The sequence below is a fragment of the Aotus nancymaae genome, unplaced genomic scaffold, assembly GCF_030222135.1.
Source record: "Aotus nancymaae isolate 86718 unplaced genomic scaffold, 86718_ANA_hifiasm-v0.15.2.pri h1tg000020l, whole genome shotgun sequence".
Lineage (NCBI taxonomy): Eukaryota > Metazoa > Chordata > Mammalia > Primates > Aotidae > Aotus > Aotus nancymaae.
Window position 1 is genome coordinate 14,272,747 of NW_026988432.1, and position 20,182 is coordinate 14,292,928.

Consider the following 20,182-nt stretch of genomic DNA (forward strand, 5'->3'; position numbering starts at 1 on the left):
GCTGGAATGTGTCACGTTGAATTGTACTTCAGGGAGATCCCATCAGCAGTGCATGGAATGTACTGCCTTTGCACTATTCTGTTTTTCAGCCCATTTTCCTCTCCTAAAACCTAGTACCCAACCTCCACTCTCTTCAGGAAGGTCCCTGAGAGAGCAAAGAAGAAGATCAGCATTTTGTACAACTCCTCTAACATAAGTCACTCTTTTGCATAATCAGACAAGTGACTATTTAGACATTCTACAATTCTTTTGAGCCAGGTTTTAAGCATCTTTCAAGCTAGTCTCTCACCAGGGAGTGGAGACAGGCATAACCGCCTAATTTTCTGGGTATTCTTAGGGGAACACCAAAGACAAGTTGGAGCCTACCTTTCTTAACTACCTTGTGTTATTTTCCCCGTGATTCTATCACCCAGTTGCAATTCTCTATGTCCATATACTGTCTCCAGTGGCACCCAGCAATGACTTCTATAAGACACACCATTGAAAAACCTAGAAAGAAAACTACCCTCAAAAACATAATTTATTTGGTAAAAGTCATGCACAAAATGGAAGCTAAAAGAAACAGATACATGGAAATAATGCCCAGCTGGTTCTCCCTTCTACCAGGAGGTTTTTTGGGAGGCCGATGACCCCATACCACACCTCCCAGTGCGCTTGGGGATTATAACTCATTTTAGACAAACCCTGCCACACCAGACATTGGTGTGCACACCCACATAGAATGTGAAAATGTTGCTGGTGGTTTTTTTATGAAAGTGGGTGGTGGCAGGGGGCAGTGCACCTGATGAGTAGAGAAAATAGACTGATAGATTAAGAGAATAGACCTTAGTTCCTTGACCCAGGTCCAGGAAAAAATCCTCCCACATCCCTTCTGCTGCCCCCATCTAGTGTATCTAGAGCCCTTCTCTTCCTACTTCAGGAGAAATGGGGATAAAACCATTGGGACATGCAGCTCCTCCTGGTGCTCATTCAGCTTTGCTGAAAAAGTATGGAAATTTTTGTGCATTTTTTTTTTCTATTTTTTCAGGGGACATGGAGAGGGGGAATAGACTTTATTTTCTTTAGAGCACTTTTAGAATTACTGAAAAGTTGCACAGGAATATAGAGACCATGCTTTCTTTTTTCACACCCTCTACCCACTCTGACTGAGCCTTTGGAAAGGGCTTGGCTATGGTTGCCGATGATAGCTAGCAGAGGCCTCAAGAAGAGTCATGGTCATAAAGAGAAAACAGTGCTAGGAGACAGGAAATAACCCTGGTCAGGGAGCAACCTTCGTTCTCACCTCATAGAGAGAAAAGTTGGTGATTTCATCCCTCCCAGGGGGATGCCCATAGTTTAAATGTTGGCCAGAAACAAAGGGGAAATTTTTCAAGGAGAATTCATTTCCATGAATTTATATTCAAATTTAAATGTGTACTCTTTCCTCTAAAGTCCAATTACCTTCCCCATTTCAGATAGTGTGACGCCCACAGCCAATATGTAGTAAATCTAACAACTGTACTCAAACTTCAGATTAGCATCAAGATATTTGCAGTAAAAATTCCAACAGACTTACTGTGTCACATTGACCTAATCAGAAAAATCTATTGAGCCTCAGTTCATTCATCAAAACTTACAAAAACTTCTGGTTCTTCAAACCAGAGGAAAAAGGCAATCTAAAAACTAGGCACTCAAAATACATCAACTTCAAATTTTGGCTCTGCCAATAAAAGGAAACTAACAGTTGAATTTAGGGTGACAAAGAAGAAGACCACAAATCAAACTGGTGGCAAAGGGCTCAGGAAAGTCTAAATTTCTCCATTTTGTCCTTCCTGATATAATGAGACCCTTGACCAGTTGCTTTGCCACAACCCAGAGGCACTTTGTGCTCCGCTCAGTAATTCAATAAATCTGTTCACAAAAAGGAATTTAGATTTGTTTGGCCTGACTTGCTCTTGGTAAACTCTTGGTGACTCAGTGATCCTCCACTTTCCCTCCTAAAGGCAAACAAACGACTTCGTAATCTCTCTATACTGTTTCTGGGAATGCACAGCAGCCTCATTCTTCCGTGATCTCTTCCAGCTTTATTTCACACTGACTTCAGGCTTTCTGGAATTTTTCTTATAAATTTGGGCAACATTCACGATCAGTTATATAAGTTTCCTTTGTCTGTTGTACAGGATGCCTTAAAATCTTAGCTGACCATCAAGCTCTTCTGTGGCTGCATCTGTTTCTTTAAATGTTCTGGTTTTTTATTTTTTCATTAGATTTCCTGGTTATTGTTGGTTATTGTGGAGTCAGAACTTTATTTCTACACCTCTTGAGCCATAATTCCTTTTAATGTCTTAAAACAAAGGGTGATCAATTTTTTTGAGTTCTTAAAAACGTAATTTAGAATGGGTGGCACATGCTTTAATAGTGCTTATATTTCTCATCTTTAGCCTCTAACCTTTATTCTCACATTCCTAGGGCTTCCCTCATGCCAATTGGATCTTTTCTGATTGGTCAAAATTAAATCCAGAATATTGATTCTCCTTTTATTCATTTGTTCATTACATTATTATTGTCATTGTTGTGCCCAGTGATCATGTTCAGATTTACCCCTTAAAGAATTTATCCATCTAACAGATTACTACTTTATCCTCAAGGCCAATAAAAAATGTCAGCTGTCCCAGCACTATTTCTCGAAAAACTATTATTTCCCCCATTAAATTGTGTTAGCACCCTTGTCAAAAATCAATTGACTGTAAATGTTAAGGGTTTATTTCTACATTCTCAAATCTATTACATTGATCTATATGTCTATCTTGATGCCAGCGCCTTACTGTCTTTATTACACATAAAAAGAATAAAGTTGGACCCTGTCTGACACCATTCACAAAAATTAGCTCAAAATTTATCAAAGACTTAAATATAAAAGCTAAAACTAAAATATTATTGGAAGAAAATATGGAAGTAAATCTTTGTGACCTTGGGATAGGCAATAATTTCTTAGACATGTTACCAAACATATATCATCAAAAGAAAAACTAGATGAACTGGAATTCATCAAAATTTAAAACTTTGCTGCTGTAAAAGTCACCATCAAGAAACTGAAAAGACAACCCACACAATGAAGAAGATATTTGCAAACCATATCTTTGATAAGAGACTTCTAAGAAAATGGTCAAATGATATTTTATCAAAGAAGATGTGCAAATAATTAATAAGCACTTTTTTATTTTAGATGGAGTCTCACTCTGTCACCCAGACTGGAGTGCAGTGGCACAATCTCAGTTCACTGCAACCTCTGCCTCTCGGGTTCAAGTAATTCTCCTGCCTCAGCCTCCCGAGTAGCTGGGACTACAGGCACTACTGGCCAATTCTTGGTATTTTTAGTAGAGATGGGGTTTCATGGTATTAGCCAGGCTGGTCTCGATCTCCTGACCTCGTGATCCACCCTCCTTGGTCTCCCAAAGTGCTGGGATTACAGGTTTGAGCCACCGAGCCTGGCCTCTTTTTTTTTTTTTTTTTTTTGAGACACAGTCTCACTCTGCCTCCCAGGCTGGAGTGCAGTGGCACGATCTTCACTCACTGCAACCTCTGCATCTGAGTTCAAGTGATTCTCATGCCTCAACCTCCCAAGTTGCTGGGATTACAGATGCGTACCACCACACCCGACTAATTTTTGTATTTTTAGTAGATACGGGGTTTCACCATGTTGGCCAGGCTGGTCTCAAACTGCTGACCTCAAGTGATTTTCCCACCTCAGCCTCCCAAAGTTCTGGGACTACAGGCATGAGCCACCATGCCTGGCCAACATTTTTAATGCCAACATTATTAGTTGTTAGGGGAATGCAAAATAAAACTATAGTGAAATACCACTTTATACCCACTGGGATGGTTATAATTTAAAAACAGACAATAACAAATCTTGGTAAAGATGTGGAAAAATTGGAACTACCATACATAGTCAGTGGGAATGTAAAATGATGCAGACACTTTAGAAAACAAATTATGCAGCCACTTTGGAAAATAGTCTGACAGTTCCTCAAAATGCTAAACATTGAGTTACTACATGATCCAGCAATTCCACTCATAGGTATAAACCCAAGATAAATGAAAACCTTTGTCCACATAAAAGCTTATACACAAATGTTCATAGCAGTATTAATCATAATAGCCAAAAAGAGAAAACAACTCAAATGTCCATCAACTGTCAAATGGATAAACAAAATTTAGTATATCCACACAATGGAATATTATTTGGCCTTTAAAAATATAAAGTATTGGTCAGGTATGGTGGCTCATGTCTGTAATCCCAGCACTTTGTGAGGCTGAGGTGGGAAGATCATGAGGCCAGTTCGAGACCAGCCTGGCCAATATGGTGAAACCCCATCTCTGCCAAAAATATAAAAATTAGCCCTGCATGGTAGTATGCACCTGTAGTCCCAGCTACTCGGGAGGCTGAGGCAGAAGAATTGCTTGAACCCGGGAGGCAGAGGTTGCAGTGAGAGGAGATCACACCACTGGACTCCAGCTTGGGCAACACAGGAAGACTCTGTCTCAAATATATATATATACATGAAGTATTGATACATGTTACAACATAGATGAACCTTGAAAACATTATGCTAAGTGAAAGAAGCAAGTCACAAAAGATCACATATTTTACAATCTCATTTACATGAATATCCAGAAGGAAAATCCATAGAGACAGAAAGGAGATTATTGTGATTGCCAGGATTAGAGGGAAGGGTAATGAAGACTGCTAATATATACAGAGTTTTGTTTAGGGATGATGAAAATATTCTAATATTTATTGTGGTTATGGCTGTACAACTCTGTAAATGTATCTAAAATCACTCAGTTATACAGTTTAAAAGGGTGAATTTTATTGCATGTGAATTATATTTTTAAAAAGTAGTTTTCTAAGAAGAGTGCTGGACATGTTGCCTTCAACAGATCATGGTTTCCAGTAGAAGTCCTGGTGCCTGAAGTTCTTCCATACTATGTTATTTTTATACTCAGTTATCATTCAACAAATGATCATTGAGCATCTATTATATACTAAGGTAGATGCATCTAGAAATTAATAAAACAGATCCAAAATTAGCATCCAGTGGAATTTCTCCTATATATTAGAAAAGTCTCCACCATAGTCTCCATCTCACCAGTCTCATACCTGTCCCACCCACTCTCAATCGATCCAAATGTGCTCTCTCAGGCCCTAAACCTCATCTCTAAGTGCAAAGATTTAATGCTATTTTTAAATAATAGTAATTAAATGGTTTCTGAAGATTAGTCATTAAGTATAAATTAATAAATGTGACAACCTTTATGACTTGCCTCAAACCATGCACAAGAGGGATTCCATATTGTAAGATTTTATTCAGATCGTGTTAAAACTTGGGCTTGATTGTAGTTGCCTCCCTAGAAAATCAGAGTTCTACTGATTTGTTTTCATCTCTCAAGCTTCCAATAACAATTTATTGGCACAAAAGAGTATTTGTACAATTTATTCACATTCCTAACAAATTTAGAAATATGGGTGTAGAATTAAGTGAAATTACCTTTCAAGCATAAAACTGTTCCAGCTCTATCATTACCCCTGGTGTGTTGTCAGTCTAGGAGCATGCCTTTGTGCTTTTCTATCATTCTCTTTTGGCCACGCCTGAATACCATTCTGTCATTTACTCAATTTATGAAAACAGAAAATACAATGCACAAGGTGTACTAGGTGCAGTACAAAATACTAGGAATGCACAGGTCAGCAGAACACAGTAGCTTGCCTGGAGGAACATGTAGCTTATTAGGAGAGATAAAGAGTGTACCCGGTGCCAACCTGCAATCTCTGCAAGCCAGTTCTTTAACAGGGCCCTAGCTGTCTCCAAACAAACCATCGCTGGCAATCAGTCCATTATGTAGATATGTACTAGTTGATTCTGATAAACATAGGTTTTCATGTGATAAATTTAATCTTTTCTTCATAACTTAGTTATTTTATATTTACAAAGTTATTCCACTTCCAGAAAGCAGGTAGTTATTCATCTTCAGTTAAGTCTAGGTTTTATTTTTAATTTTTTATTTTTAGTCTACCAAGAATTTATTTTGGTCTATGATGTGAGGTAGGGATTTAAATAAATTGTTTTCCCTAAATACCCAGCCAATGTTCCTAGCACTATATGAATTATAAATTCCTGCTTTGATTGGTATTGTTTTTCTTACCATCTAGTCAGTTTATATATATGATAAAGTTAAAATATTTGCAAAATAATACTATTATTATCTGTAAAACAAATTATTGTGATGAGTGAATGGAATAATTTATGTATATAACATACCCCACGTAGTACCTAGCACACAAAAGCTCTCAACAAAAGATAATAATTAGTTTAGACCAATGTCAGATTCTGTCCAATCTGACCAATCATCATTGGGTGAAATGGATGCGCAGTGGAAAGAGAGAAACTGTTAGTCAATTGTGCTTCTTTCATAAGAATAGGAAAAAGGAAGTCTTCTCTGTATAAGAAAGATAATTTCTTCTAACATCAATTCCTATAAACTTGCCAAAAGTGGCAAAGAATAAAATCACCTTGTTTTAATTTGCATTTTTTGATTAGTTATAAGTTAAGCATCTAATCATGTTCATTGATGTTTGTATGTTATTTCTTTTTTGGTGTCTTTATATCTATTACCAATTTTTTTAATTGAGTAATTCATATTCTTTTATTGATTCATACATCCTCTTTTGTTGATATAAATATTAACTGTACCTATTGTGAATGCCCTTCCATTTTGTCATTTGACATTTAAATTTGGTTATTTCTTTCAAAACCTAGGATTTTAATTTTTATTAAATCAAGTCTGTCTTTTGTTTTATGACTTTTCTGAAGAACTGTTTCTTTTTTTATTTTTGTTTGTAATTAATTTGAAATGTATAGAAAGTTCTGAGAATTCTTAAAAGAACTATATATACCACTTATCCAGATTTACCAATTATTAATATTTTGTCTCATTTGTTTTATAATTTTCTTTATATATATTTATATCTTGTGAATACATATAAATATTGTACATAGAAAATCATTCTGAATACATATGTATATATACACACACATTTATAGCAACATATTCATCAACAGTTCTGAATACATATATACACACACATATGTGTAACTTATTCATCAGTAGCTCTGAATACATATATATGTGTGTATGTGTGTATATACATATGTGTGCATGTCTATATCTATGTATTCAGACTTATTGATGAATAAGCTGCATACATCATGTCCTGTTACCTCTAAATATTTTGTCCTTCATTTCCTAAGGAAAATGGCATCCTCTTACATAATCATAGTACTGAAATCTGGAAATTTAGCATAATCCATAGCCATAGTTCATATTCCAATGTTACCAGTTATCCCAAAAATGTCTTTTATGTCCATTTTTCTCAGTCCACGATCCAATCCAGGATTGCACATTGCATTTATTGTCATATCTTTTTTGTCTTCTAATCTGGGAAAGTTCCTCTGCCTTTCTTTGACTTTCATGAAATTAACATTTTGATGGGTAAGGGCCCTTTATTTTGTAAAATGTCTCTCAGGTTGGAGTATTATTTTTAAGTTTCCTCATGATTAGATTCGAGTTATGCATTTTGGCAAGCAGAATGCCTAAGCACTCTCGGGGCATCAGTTTTCCTTTTTCCCATGCCATTTTTGATCATTCTACTTTTGGTCATTTGGTTGGGTGATGTCCTGCAGATTTCTCCATTGTAAAGTAATTACTGCCCCTTATTATTGGATAAATAAGTATTTTGAGACTATGTAACTATGCTTGTCCACATCAAACATTTTCAAATTTTAGCATCCACTAATGATTTTTGCTTGAATCAATGACTACTACAATGTTATAAAAGTTATTTTCTAACCAGTATTCTCTCTATATTTATTAGCAGTTGTTCTGAAAAAATCCATAAACGATTAGCAATATTCTGACTGAGCATAGTTAGTCTATATTTTGCTTTCCATCTCTCATCTAAAATATTTTAAGAAAAAATACTCTTTATTTGAGTCATTCACTCTGCTCATGGTAAATCTAAGGGTGTTCCACATGCACATGTGACTGTGGTCTACACTTGTTTGTTGATAATAATGTGTTGTGAATCAGAGCATGTTCTGCAGTTTCAATTTCCAAACAGGTTCGATCAAAGGCACAGCTTCCTCAGCCACCCAATCATTATATCAGAAGCCACAAAGACAAAAGTGTTATTGCAAAGTGTCACCACTACTGGAAAGGCAACTCATAAGACAAGTACTGACGACTACAGAGAAACTATATTAGAATAGAAATGAGTACAAATTACCGGAGATTCTGCTTGTTACGGTTTCTCCTAAACATCTATTCTTTCTACTGGGAAAAAAGAAAAAAAGCCTTTTGTGAATATTAGGTTCTTTCCATGTTCCACTAGATTATAACCTCAGAACTCAAGCCTACAAATCTGTATCAGCAGAGCCTAGCTTTTCTGTGCTGGCCAATATCATGCCTGTTCATGAAAAGTTCATAAAATAATTTATGAGTCCTAAGTAATTCAGATTCAGAAAATCTGGTCCCTTTGTGTGATAAATAATACAATAAGGCAGCAAGAACATAGTTGACAAACTCAGGGTCCTCTAACTTCAGTAACTCTCCACAGGCAGCCGCAGATCGTTGTTAGGTGTTGGTTTTGTTTTTGTTTTTGTTTTTTTTAGTGAGTTGTCTCCTTAAAAAACAGAGTATCAATTGCTATTGATTTTACAACTGCTGTTGATGAGTGTGTTTTTTATTTAGATTCAAGTACTGTCAGTGAAGCCACATTCAATTTAAAATATTGGTAAGAAAATTTTCAACAAGACCTGTGAGTTGAGTGAGTAGGGAGGGATCAGTTTTTGGACATGGATGAAGCTGGAAACCATCATTCTCAGCAAACTTACACAAGAACAGAAAACCAAACACCACATGTTCTCACTCATGAGTGGGTGTTGAACAATGAGAACACATGGACACAGGGAGGGGAATATCACACACTGGGGCCTGTTGGAGGGTGGAGGGGCTAGGGGAGGGATAGCAGCGGGTGGGGGATTGGGAAGGGATAACATTAGAAGATATACCTAATGTAGATGGAGGGGGGATGGATGCAGCAAACGACCATGGCACGAGTATACCTATGTAACAATCCTGCATGATCTGCACATATACCCCAGAATTTGAAGTATAAAAAAATTAAATAACAATAATAAAATCATACCATAAAGCAAAGACAGATTCGAGTCTAGGACAAGTTAAGACTGGAAGCAGTAGGAAATGTCATTGTGATTTCAAACTCTGTATGGAGCAGCATCCGTGCATCCCAAAACTACCTCAAAAACCAGCTTTGTTCTCTGGAGGTGATAAATTCTCCATTTTTGAAGAATTCAATCTATTCTCATTTAGTCAGTAATTCTCTTTATCTATGTCTATACCTGAGCCCCAAAATTTCAAAAGGCCATGAAAGTTTACATCTAAGAAAATATGAGGGAGAGAAAAAAATCTCCCCTTCTACAAATACGTGTATTTCTCACATGTGCATGTGGATTTCTGTAATTCTAAGCTTGCAGGTGTATTCCTTTGGCTATGAAAATTCAAGAGGTGTGAGGGCGCACGTAAAGGAAGGTGGGAAAATGCCAAAGTTACAAATATTTTATTATAGATAGTGTTATGCAAACTCATCTCTAAAATCCCAGCTCCGGGTCAGCAGTGAAAGAGATCAGCACCTATTCATTACAGCCAGGAGGGAATCCGGATTAACGTGTTTTCAAAAGAATTAAAACCATGCCTCTGTTTCATTATCTGCAAAATTAAGGGGTTGGATAAATGAAACTCCAAGACTGCTCTCAGCTCTGCTCTTCTATAATTTCAGACTTGGCATGAGGTATAATTGGGTGCCATATTTGTTCACATGAGAATTACATAGGAGGACAATGCACTAACTGGTAATTATATCAAGCTGTCAAGGTTGAAAGCTCTGGTTAAATGTCATACTCAGGATTTAACCTTCTCACATATTCCCAACCATCAGAATTTAAGTTTGATTCATTCATTAAGAAACATGAACTAAGTACTTACTAGGTACCAAAGATGTACATAAATAAAAAGCTTCTATTACCTGCTAGGCCAACTTTTTCAGGCTCAGAAAGGTGTAGGGACACACTACAAACATTCTGGTGTCTAAAAACAAGAATGGTGATGGGATTTGCTTCTGCAGCTGTTGTTGTTTTCCTTACTTTTCAATTATCTTCATCAAACATCACTCAGAAGCCAGAATTTGTGCCACCTGATTTGTGGACACACCCTTAGAGGTTAGCAACCCTTCAGCAAACTCCTACTGAACTTCAAGAATCATTTGCATCTACCATAGAGACAATCTCTTTAATCTCAAACAACCTGCTCTTGAAGATGAGTAAGAGCAAGTAAAAGATAAAATCATAGAATAGGTAAAATCTGTCCAAAAGTTCCATTTCCTCCTCCAAAATCCTCACTGCTCCTATAGACATACAGCCCAGGGCTACATCACGTAATGCCCACTTCCTTAATCAGCATTCTCTTGCTGTACCCCAAACCCCCAACATTCAGGCCCCAACCAGAAACTGACCTCTGTGTCATTCCCATGGAGGTGGAAGATGTCAACTAGCTGGTGTGATAAACTAGTGCTAAGTGAAAACTTACTATAACCTCTGTAGCCTTCTCTAGATGTCCTTGGCCTTGACAGACAATCATTAAAATATCAATGGGGAGTATTTTCAACGATGTGAAAGAGGACATCGGGGCCTTAGCAACCGTAAGCAGAAGACTGGAGATAAGCAACCCCTGAGTCTTTTGAACTAAGATGTATGATTGTGTCCTATATCTGTGCAGGGTGTCTACCACCGAAAGGATGTCTTCTGTCTTCCCAAGTAGAATATAAGGTACAAGGAGGCAAAAGCATGAGCTAGAGTCTAAGTGGCCTTGAAATCCACCTGATGAGTTTGTATTAATTACAATGATATTATTCCCATGATCTTGGAAATAACCGTTTAAATCAGTGGGAATTATGCGATTTCATGGTTACCTTATTATGGGAAGCAACAGTCATTGCTAAACCACACTGGCTAGAGGGTCTCAAGCTGTGACCTCACAATGCCCTGGGTGCCACATTTTAATCCAAGTGGATTAAAATGTCCTTCGACCACATTGGAATAACAGCGTTTCCCCACGTCACAGAAATGAAATGTTAATAAGTACAATTATTTCATTGAAAGAATTTCTTTAAACCTTTGGCATTTGTTGCAAGTTATCTATATTAGGACTAGGTATAAGATGGTATTTAATTTAGGAGAATGGAAAAAGAAGAAGTAACAAATATTTGTTGAATGTTTACTATTGCCAGGCACTAAACTAGGTATTTTATTAGTTTATTTCACTTAACCCTCAGTAGGAGACAGAAACTATTATCTAAATTTTACAGATTAGGAAATGGAAACTCAGAGAGGTTAAGTGACTTGCCGAGGTCTCTGAACTCTAAATAGGTACTTCAAACCCATATCTTTCCTACTCTTAAATCTTCACTGCCTCAAAAACTATTTGCCTATATTTACCTCCAAAGAACGATGCTATTCGAGTTTGACAGTAAAAACTGCTCGGTGGTCCATCCCTGAATGTTTGAGAACCACAGACGCGGCCCAGATCTTTGACAGTTTCTTGTCCCTCCCTGTGAATCTGGCACAAATTAGTAACCCAAATGTTGACTACAGTTTAAGAAAGGCCACAGCAACTCAAGTTTAATGATCTCAGGATCTATAAAGAAAGAGAAAATTAAATGACCTAAGGGAACATTCTTCATCAATTTTTGTGCATGGATTCATAATTATCAACAATTGGTCATTGAACTCTCCTGAGTATCCGGGGTTTGGCAAACTCTACACATTTGAGCAAACAGGGTACGCTCTTTAGGCCACAATGTTGTAATGAAAGATTTAGGTCTGTTGTCCCTTGAGGAATTCTATGGTTTTAAAGAATTATTGGTTTTTTTGAGCCATGCTGCCTACACTTGAGAATGAATTTCTTAGAGTAAAAGTAATTATGTGTAAGTGCTGGCACGTAGTAGCTAATCGGTAAATGTTTATTAAGTGTAAAACTGAGTTTCTGAACAGTTCAAAGTCTGCCACCTTGCTTAGGTTTTCCCAATTCATTCTCCCCCCTCTAACTTTCCCCTCCCATTTAAGGATACGGTTGTAATTATTGCCTTTCTGTGACATACTTCACTTAATTATGCACTTATCACCTACAAAACCTGAGTGTGGCCTGAGTGTGTGAGCACATGTATTACACCATCTGTGGGTACCTGATAAGTATCATGGCCTGATTATGTTATCTAATATAACTTGACACCAGGCACTGAGGCAACTCTGAAAGTAAGACATCTCTTGAAGGCAGCAGTGGGACAGCTACCTGACTTTCATCAATATTGTTTTGATTGATGTCTAACAAGTTGCGTAAAGAAGTATCATTCTAGGACAAGAAATGGAAGGAAGCCCTGACTCCATTGGAAGGAAGTTCTTCCTCTGCTTCAAAAGCTGAGATAGGGAAGTTTGGGAGGAAGTTGGGTCTAGACCTGGGCATCCTGTGGCATTCCTTAGAAAAATGGCTGCAAGTGTGTATAAATTAACAAACAAACATCAGCAACAAAATGGCAGTGTAACTGTAGAGAGTCCAGGCCTATGGTGGTGTGGTCTTATTGTAACTGAGAATACTAATCAGGGCAAAGACATATCCAACCCTAGCCTAGAAACACTATCCCTGTGCCAGCAATACTGACTTCAGCCTAAGGTCACCAAAGAGCTTTGCTTCAGTGCACAGGGATGCCCTACCCCTGAAGAGCAACCTGGCTGGGGTATTACACACCCAGGTCACCCAGATAATTTAGCAACAAATGAAGTCATGCACCTCGTGCCTGCGTTTGAACAGGGACAGTGACTGCAGCAACAGAATGAGACCAACCCCTTCACAGACTTAGCTTTTTTTCCTCAATACTATAGTATTCTAGTAATAGCAATGATTCCTGGGAGCAAGTATGCATCCTGTAGGTTTTTTAATTGTCATGGGGAGGAGTTCCTGAAAAAGGAAATAAAAGCATTATGTAACAAGTAAGGTAACTAATAACAGTCATTTAATTTGAACAGAGTGGGAAAAAGGAACCTAATCTTGTGCCCCAAACGATAAATAAAGCATCAGTTTTTAAATGATAAATTAGTTTATTTTTTAATTAGCATAATTCTGTTTCACTGATTTGAACATCTCCTCCCACCCCAAACTATACACACAGGCACACACACACACACAGACACACACACACAGCACTCCACCATGAAAGAATATTCCAGTATGAAAGAGTATTCCAATACATGGTTTTAAATAAAGTGCTGACATCTACGCCAGTAGAAAACTGTCAACACATCAAACCCAGCACATCACAACCAAACAGAATTCAGTCTACTTCCTCCAACTGGATTTCATCTGTGAAAGTTGTCAGAATCGGAATGGAGTCACCTGTATCAAACCCTAATAAAATGTAGCCTGAGAAGGGAGGTTCTCACATACATATGCCTGATAGCAAGAACTATCACAAACACTCTACAAAAACCACAACTGTGCATAAAGGCCATCAAAATCTTCAAAGATACTTCTTTGGAGACATCTGCCCAGCAACTGCCTGCCCAACCTTGGACTGATGCCATCCTTGCTATTGATTCTTGTAGCCAAAGATAATGGAGTCAAAGCAACTTACATAATCCTCTTTGTTTTGCCTTTAAAAGCTTCCCCTTGCCTGAACCTCTTTGAATACACATATAATTTACTAAGGCACATGTATTCCCATTGCAGTGCTACTCCTGATTAAATATTATTTTTTATTTAGAGAAGTTTTCTCTTTGTTACTTAGTTTGACATAACAGTGTCCAGAGCAGGATAGAGTAAGCTCACCTTGGATAAATCAATGGCCCCTGGAACTGAGTGTGGTCCCAGCAGAGTCCTTTGCACTCTCCGTTTCCAGGAGTCACTTTTTCTACAATGGTGAATGTCCTCTCTGGTTCTTGGACTTCTTCCTTTTGATGAGTTCTTTTAACTTTATTTGTGATCTCCTCTTTTGGTATAAGACTGCCTTAAATAAAGGACCCTGAATCCCTCTTGGGACTATAAAGTCTTTTTGGCCAGCCCTTTCTGATATAAAGATTAGCGTCCTTTTGGAGGGTACTCTGGCTTCTACAGAATTTACATTCCTTTTGTGAGGACTTCATTTTTTTCTGGTGAATTCAGTTTGGGATCTTTTTATGTACCTAAGTTAAAGTTTTTTTGTTTAGTCTGCTCTCGTGAGCACTGTTTGATTTCATCTTTGGTTACACATGTCTATAAATTACCTGGCTATTTTACCTTTTTCCCCTTACATCATTTCTGAACATCTTCCAAGAGTAAAAATAAACATTCCATATGGTGGGCACAAGATAGCTAAATTAAAAGACACTAAGGTGGTAGCCACCATCTAAAACATTAGTCCAAGTCCCTGACATGGCCTGTGGCCTGGTAGGATTTATAGGATTTTTGTTTCTCTCAAAGATTAAGAAATGAAATGGGGCCAGGTACCATGGCTCACACCTGTAATCCCAGCACTTTGGGAGGCTGAGACAGGTAGATTACAAGGTCAGGAGATCAAGACCATCCTGGCCAACTTGGTGAAAACTCCATCTCTACTAAAATTACAAAAAAATTATCCAGGTGTGGAGTCATGTGCCTGTAGTCCCAGGTACCCAGGAGGCTGAGGCAGGAGAATTGCTTGAACCCAGGAGGCAGAGACTGCAGTGAGCCAAGATCGTGCCACTGCACTCCAGCCTGGGTGACAGAGACAAACTCTGTCTCAAAAAAGAAAAAAAAAAAAAAAGAAATGAAATGGGATTCTCAAATCTTGAAGCATGCCAAACTTTCTGTGACTCCAGTCAGATATCTATTCAAAATTTATGGTCCATTCTTGTGTACATTTTTAATCGATGGACAAATTACACCAAGGATAATTTGTGGCTATTAAACAGATCATTTAAACTCCCTAAACTTACTTTTCTTAGAAGTTTCCTAGCTAATTCTTGATTACCATATTAGTTCTTTTTCATGGTGCTAATAAAGAGGTTTAATAGACTCACAGTTTCATGTGGCTGGGGAGTTTCACAATCATGATGGAGGGCAAAGAGGAGCAAGTCACATCTTACATGGATGGCAGCAGGCAAAAAGAGAGCTTGTGCAGGGAAACTCCCCACTATAAAACCAACAGATCTCATGAGACTTATTCACTATCACAAGAACAGCATGGAAAGACCTGTCCCCATGATTCAATTACCTCTCACCAGATTCCTCCCACAACACATGGGAATTCAAGATGAGATTTGAGTGGGGACACAGCCAAACCATATCAATTATCTATTGATATTGATTCTACTCTAGTAACTTTTAATTCTATGTTTGTGAATTGCCTTTCTTAAAAACTTTCCCAGTTTGTTAAATGAGTTCACACCGAATGGGAAACTATACCCATTCCTTGTCTAATTAATTTAGCAAATCAACTTGCCTACACTCTTGAGGACACAAATACAAAGAAAACCACTAAAACCCTTAAACTTCAATTACAACAGATAGAAGCTCCTAGAAAAAAAAAAAAAAAAAAACACCTAGTATAGAAAAGCAGCTCACTGTAAAAAAAACTATTGCCACAAAAAAATAGTCCATGTAATCTTTCTCTCAACCTCCACTACCCCCACCAGAAGACCATTCTCAATGACAGCCTCTTAAGGAGCCATCCCTTTTAATGTAAATTTGGATTTGACTGCCTAATAAACACTTAGAGAAATGGAACTGTTACTTGCAGGATTGATAGTCTCGAGCTCAGAGCTATAATATATCTCTACCCAGCATAAAACTTACTTTGTCTGCCAGAAAAAAAAAGAAAGATAGATAGATAGATTTTGTGTGTAATCAATTTGGCTATAATTAAAAATGAATTATTTAGAGGTTTTTCCAAAAATTGGACATTAATACACTAATACAAAACTAGATTATTTTGGTCCCCTATGTTGAAACAACAAAATTTTCTTGACTTATTAATCTTTTCCAGGAAAAAAAAAAAGAAGTTTTTAATTCTGAAATTTTTTTTCAACCATTTTCTCAACTGCAACTTCTTCTTGTTTTACAGTTTTTTTTCTGCCACGTTTCTTCCTGAGATCCATTTAATTTCCCTATTTAAGGTTGAGAATGTTGTCTTCTTCATTTAGAATGGCAATTTTATTTCTCATTGTAGAATCTTCCTCTTGAAGCTTTTTGGATTCAATATTTTGGAAGTTCAACTTCTGCTGTACCCACAGCTCGTGATTTGCAAGTCATGCATCACTGCCTCCTGCTCGCTCTGTCCTTGAGAAGGTATAGGTTTTTGCTTGGCTGAGATGGTAATTCTCTCCTTCAACCTTCTCATCAGTTCCTGCAACTTTTTTTCCATTTATTAATCTGCTGTTGTGACCTGATGCTGAAATGTTTGTCCTGAAAGCTTAGAAGAACAATGTTTTCCCAATATAACTTGATTCTGTACTCTTGGCTTTTCTTGATCTGTCTAACTTGTGCCTGCATCCAGGCAATTTCATGTGCCTTTATTTTTTCTTTTTTCTTTTTTCTTTTTCTTTCTTTTTTTTTTTTTTTTTGAGACAGAGTTTCGCTCTTGTTACCCATTACCCAGGCTGGAGTGCAATGGCGCGATCTCGGCTCACCGCAACCTCCGCCTTCTGGGTTCAGGCAATTCTCCTGCCTCAGCCTCCTGAGTAGCTGGGATTACAGGCACACGCCACCATGCCCAGCTAATTTTTTGTATTTTTAGTAGAGACGGGGTTTCACCATGTTGATCGGGATGGTCTCGATCTCTTGACCTCGTGATGCACCCACCTCGGCCTCCCAAAGTGCTGGGATTACAGGCGTGAGCCACCGTGCCCGGCCGCCTTTATTTTTTCTAAAAGCCATACATTCCCCTGTTCAAGATACTGGCTTTATTGTTTACTTCTTCTGTCATATGGTGTACATTCCTAACTTGGGCACAGACTCTTCCTGAGCTTGATTGAATTCAAGCACCTTTTCATCAGGTTTGACTTCCAGATTAATAAAGCTTCCCATCTGCAGAAGCAATCACACTGAAGGAGGTCTTTTTCTTTACCTTTTAGTAATTAGCCTAGGAAACAAATATTTTGTAATTTCTTGTGCCTCATATCTTCATTAGTTTATTGCTTAGGGAAACTGAACTTTGAAAGGGTTAAGGACTTTTCTTCTTACAACCTTGTGACTGTCTATATTTGCTTTTAGAGTCTTCTGAATGCCACTTTGTTTAAATTAAAGACTATTATTTCACAGTGACACGTGATCCTATTTTGATAAAGTGTTTTGAACCTTTTGGCATTTTTGGCAGGCTTCCCCACAATCAAGTTCTAAATTAAATCTTTCTGTTTACTTCAAACTAACTTTGAGATGTTCCAGAGGACCGTGGAACAAAACGTTTTATGAAAGTGATATATTAAACTAAATCAGGCTTAATTAATATGTTAGACTATATGGGAAACATTGTCAAATGATATCTGATGCTAGATTTTCTCTCAGTTATACTTATGACGATGTTATTGATTTGAATGCCCGAAATGATACAAAATTCCTTAAAATCTAATATACCATCAGTTATAACTCTGGCTATCTTGTATGCCACAAAAACACCAAATTTTCTTATCAATTTCCAGATTTTTAACCATGGTTATTCTAAATTTGTGTCACCCACAGTTCCTCTTTTGATTCTTCTCTAAAGTCATCTGCAATCAGATTCATGGCAAAGATTCTAACCAGCTCTTGAATGTAGATTTCTAATAATGTTAAAATGATGGACTAAATGAAATTTTCCATAACTTTAAAAGAGAAACTGTTAAATTTGTGAAACTGCTAATCAAGATCAAGCAAAACAAAAAATTAATTATAAGAAATTGAATAATTGATAAAGATTGTGTTTTATGGCTTTTATTTGAAAACTATTGGTTCTTTACTAAATGTTTCCTTTTCCAGACTTAAATAAATTTTCTCTTTATCTACAGCTTACAATTTGGTAAAATATACTCCTGTGAACAAGAGTGGAAACATTTACTTTTTTTGCTAATTGATCCCTCCAAAATTTGGAAACTATTTGTGAATATTCTTATTTTTTTCTAGCAATAAGAATCTGCTCTTTTATAACAGGATACAATTGCAAGAATTGGTTATATTACCAAGGTTTTGACTTGGATGTTAGTTTTAAGTTGTTTATGTGTCCTGCAAACAAAGTCAAAGTCTGCCTTGGTTCGGCTTTCTAGCCTCAAGAGGTTTTTAAGTTGAAATTACAATATGGTCAATCATTATTCTTGTCACATTAGGTAAATGATCAGGAAAATTTGATAAAAACTAAACTTATTTTACAAACAAATTAGTCTTACTTTCATTATCTCTGAAAAAAATCAGGATTACTATAGAGAGAAAAATTATATTTCTCTATAGCTATAATATACTTTTCATTAGATTATAGCCCTATACATTGTTTTCGAGTTCTGGTTATCTACCTGTAGACTGAACTAGATTCTGAATTATCTTATCTTATCTTATCTTTATCTTCCTCCAATGTCTAGCTACAATGCACCAACTAAGAACAATAACTGTTCTGATCCTGAAGCCCTATAGCTGAAACGAAATAAATTTTAAGGCACAAGTCTTATGTCTGATGTATGGGTCACATCCGAAGTTCATTAGACCACCCAATTCTATTACCAGAGATGTTCAGACTCCAATCCAGGATGAGGTATTGGCAGTTTCTTGCTGTGGACAGCTTTTCTTACAATGATAGAACAAGACTCCCATCATACTGAGACTCTTGCCCCTCTTAATTTTCTCTTGCTTGTGGTTACCTCTTTCTTGGACAAGATAATACTAGGTACAATCCTAGCAGAATAATACTGGTCCAGCGCTTTGAGATGATAGCCAAGACCTACAGAATAGACAAAAACTGAACTTGACAATGGACTCCAGGTAGACTTAGTCGAGAGGCACTCCTTCCAAACCTCCCTTGTTGCTCAAATGTTGCCAAAGGGTTTTGACACTGACTCCTAGTCACCAGTCACTTTTCTCCAACAGGAGATGAGACTAGCAACCTGGGACAGGTCCACACTGGCGCTAAGGGATAATCAAAACTTATCAGGATGACCGATCACTGATGCTTTCAGAGAAAGATCTTGATCAAAAGGGGGAGATGTGTGAAAGTTGTCAGAATCAAATGGAGTCATTTATGTCAAGCCCTGACGAAATGGAGCCAGGGAAGGCAAGAAGGGAGTTTTTCATACGTGTATACCGGATAACAAGAACTATCACAAAAGACTCTGCAAAAGCCATAACCTTGCACAAAGGGCATCGCGATTTCACACAAGCAAACACTTACACAAGGACATCCATCCAGCAACTGCCTGTCCAACCTTGGACTGACGCCACCCTTGTTATTGATTCTTGTAGCCAAGGATAATTAATTCAAAACAACTTATGTAATCCTCCTTGTTTTACCTTTAAAATTTTCTCCTTGCCTCAACCTCTTCGAATATACACACGGTTTACTATAACACACATATCCCCATTGCAATGCTACTCCCAAATAAATGTCATTTTCTTTTAGAGCGTCTACCTCTCTACTTGCTATTTAGTTTGACACCTTCTACTGTCTTATAGAATGGCTTCACCATCTCTTTGTTCACTTCAGCTTAAAATGTTAGTGGTTTTGTTGATTTCTCCCGTTTTACCCACCCCTACCCTCAATTGGGCTTCAGGATGCTTAGCTTCTACCTCTCAAACTTCTCTACATTTTCTCCTCTGTAGTCTGATTTTCCTACCACTGCCCTGGATTATACCTTCATTACTTTTATTCTGTACTATTGCAACAGCCTCTGATCAGCTTTTCTTCCTCCTACTGAGTCCCCCTATTTCATTCAATCTGTCTCCCCCTTGCAAAAGGACACACGCTCACTCTCTAGCCAGCATGAAGGACAGCCTCCTGAGGATGGATTTCCAGCCTTTCCACACCCTGCCTGTGTGATTCATT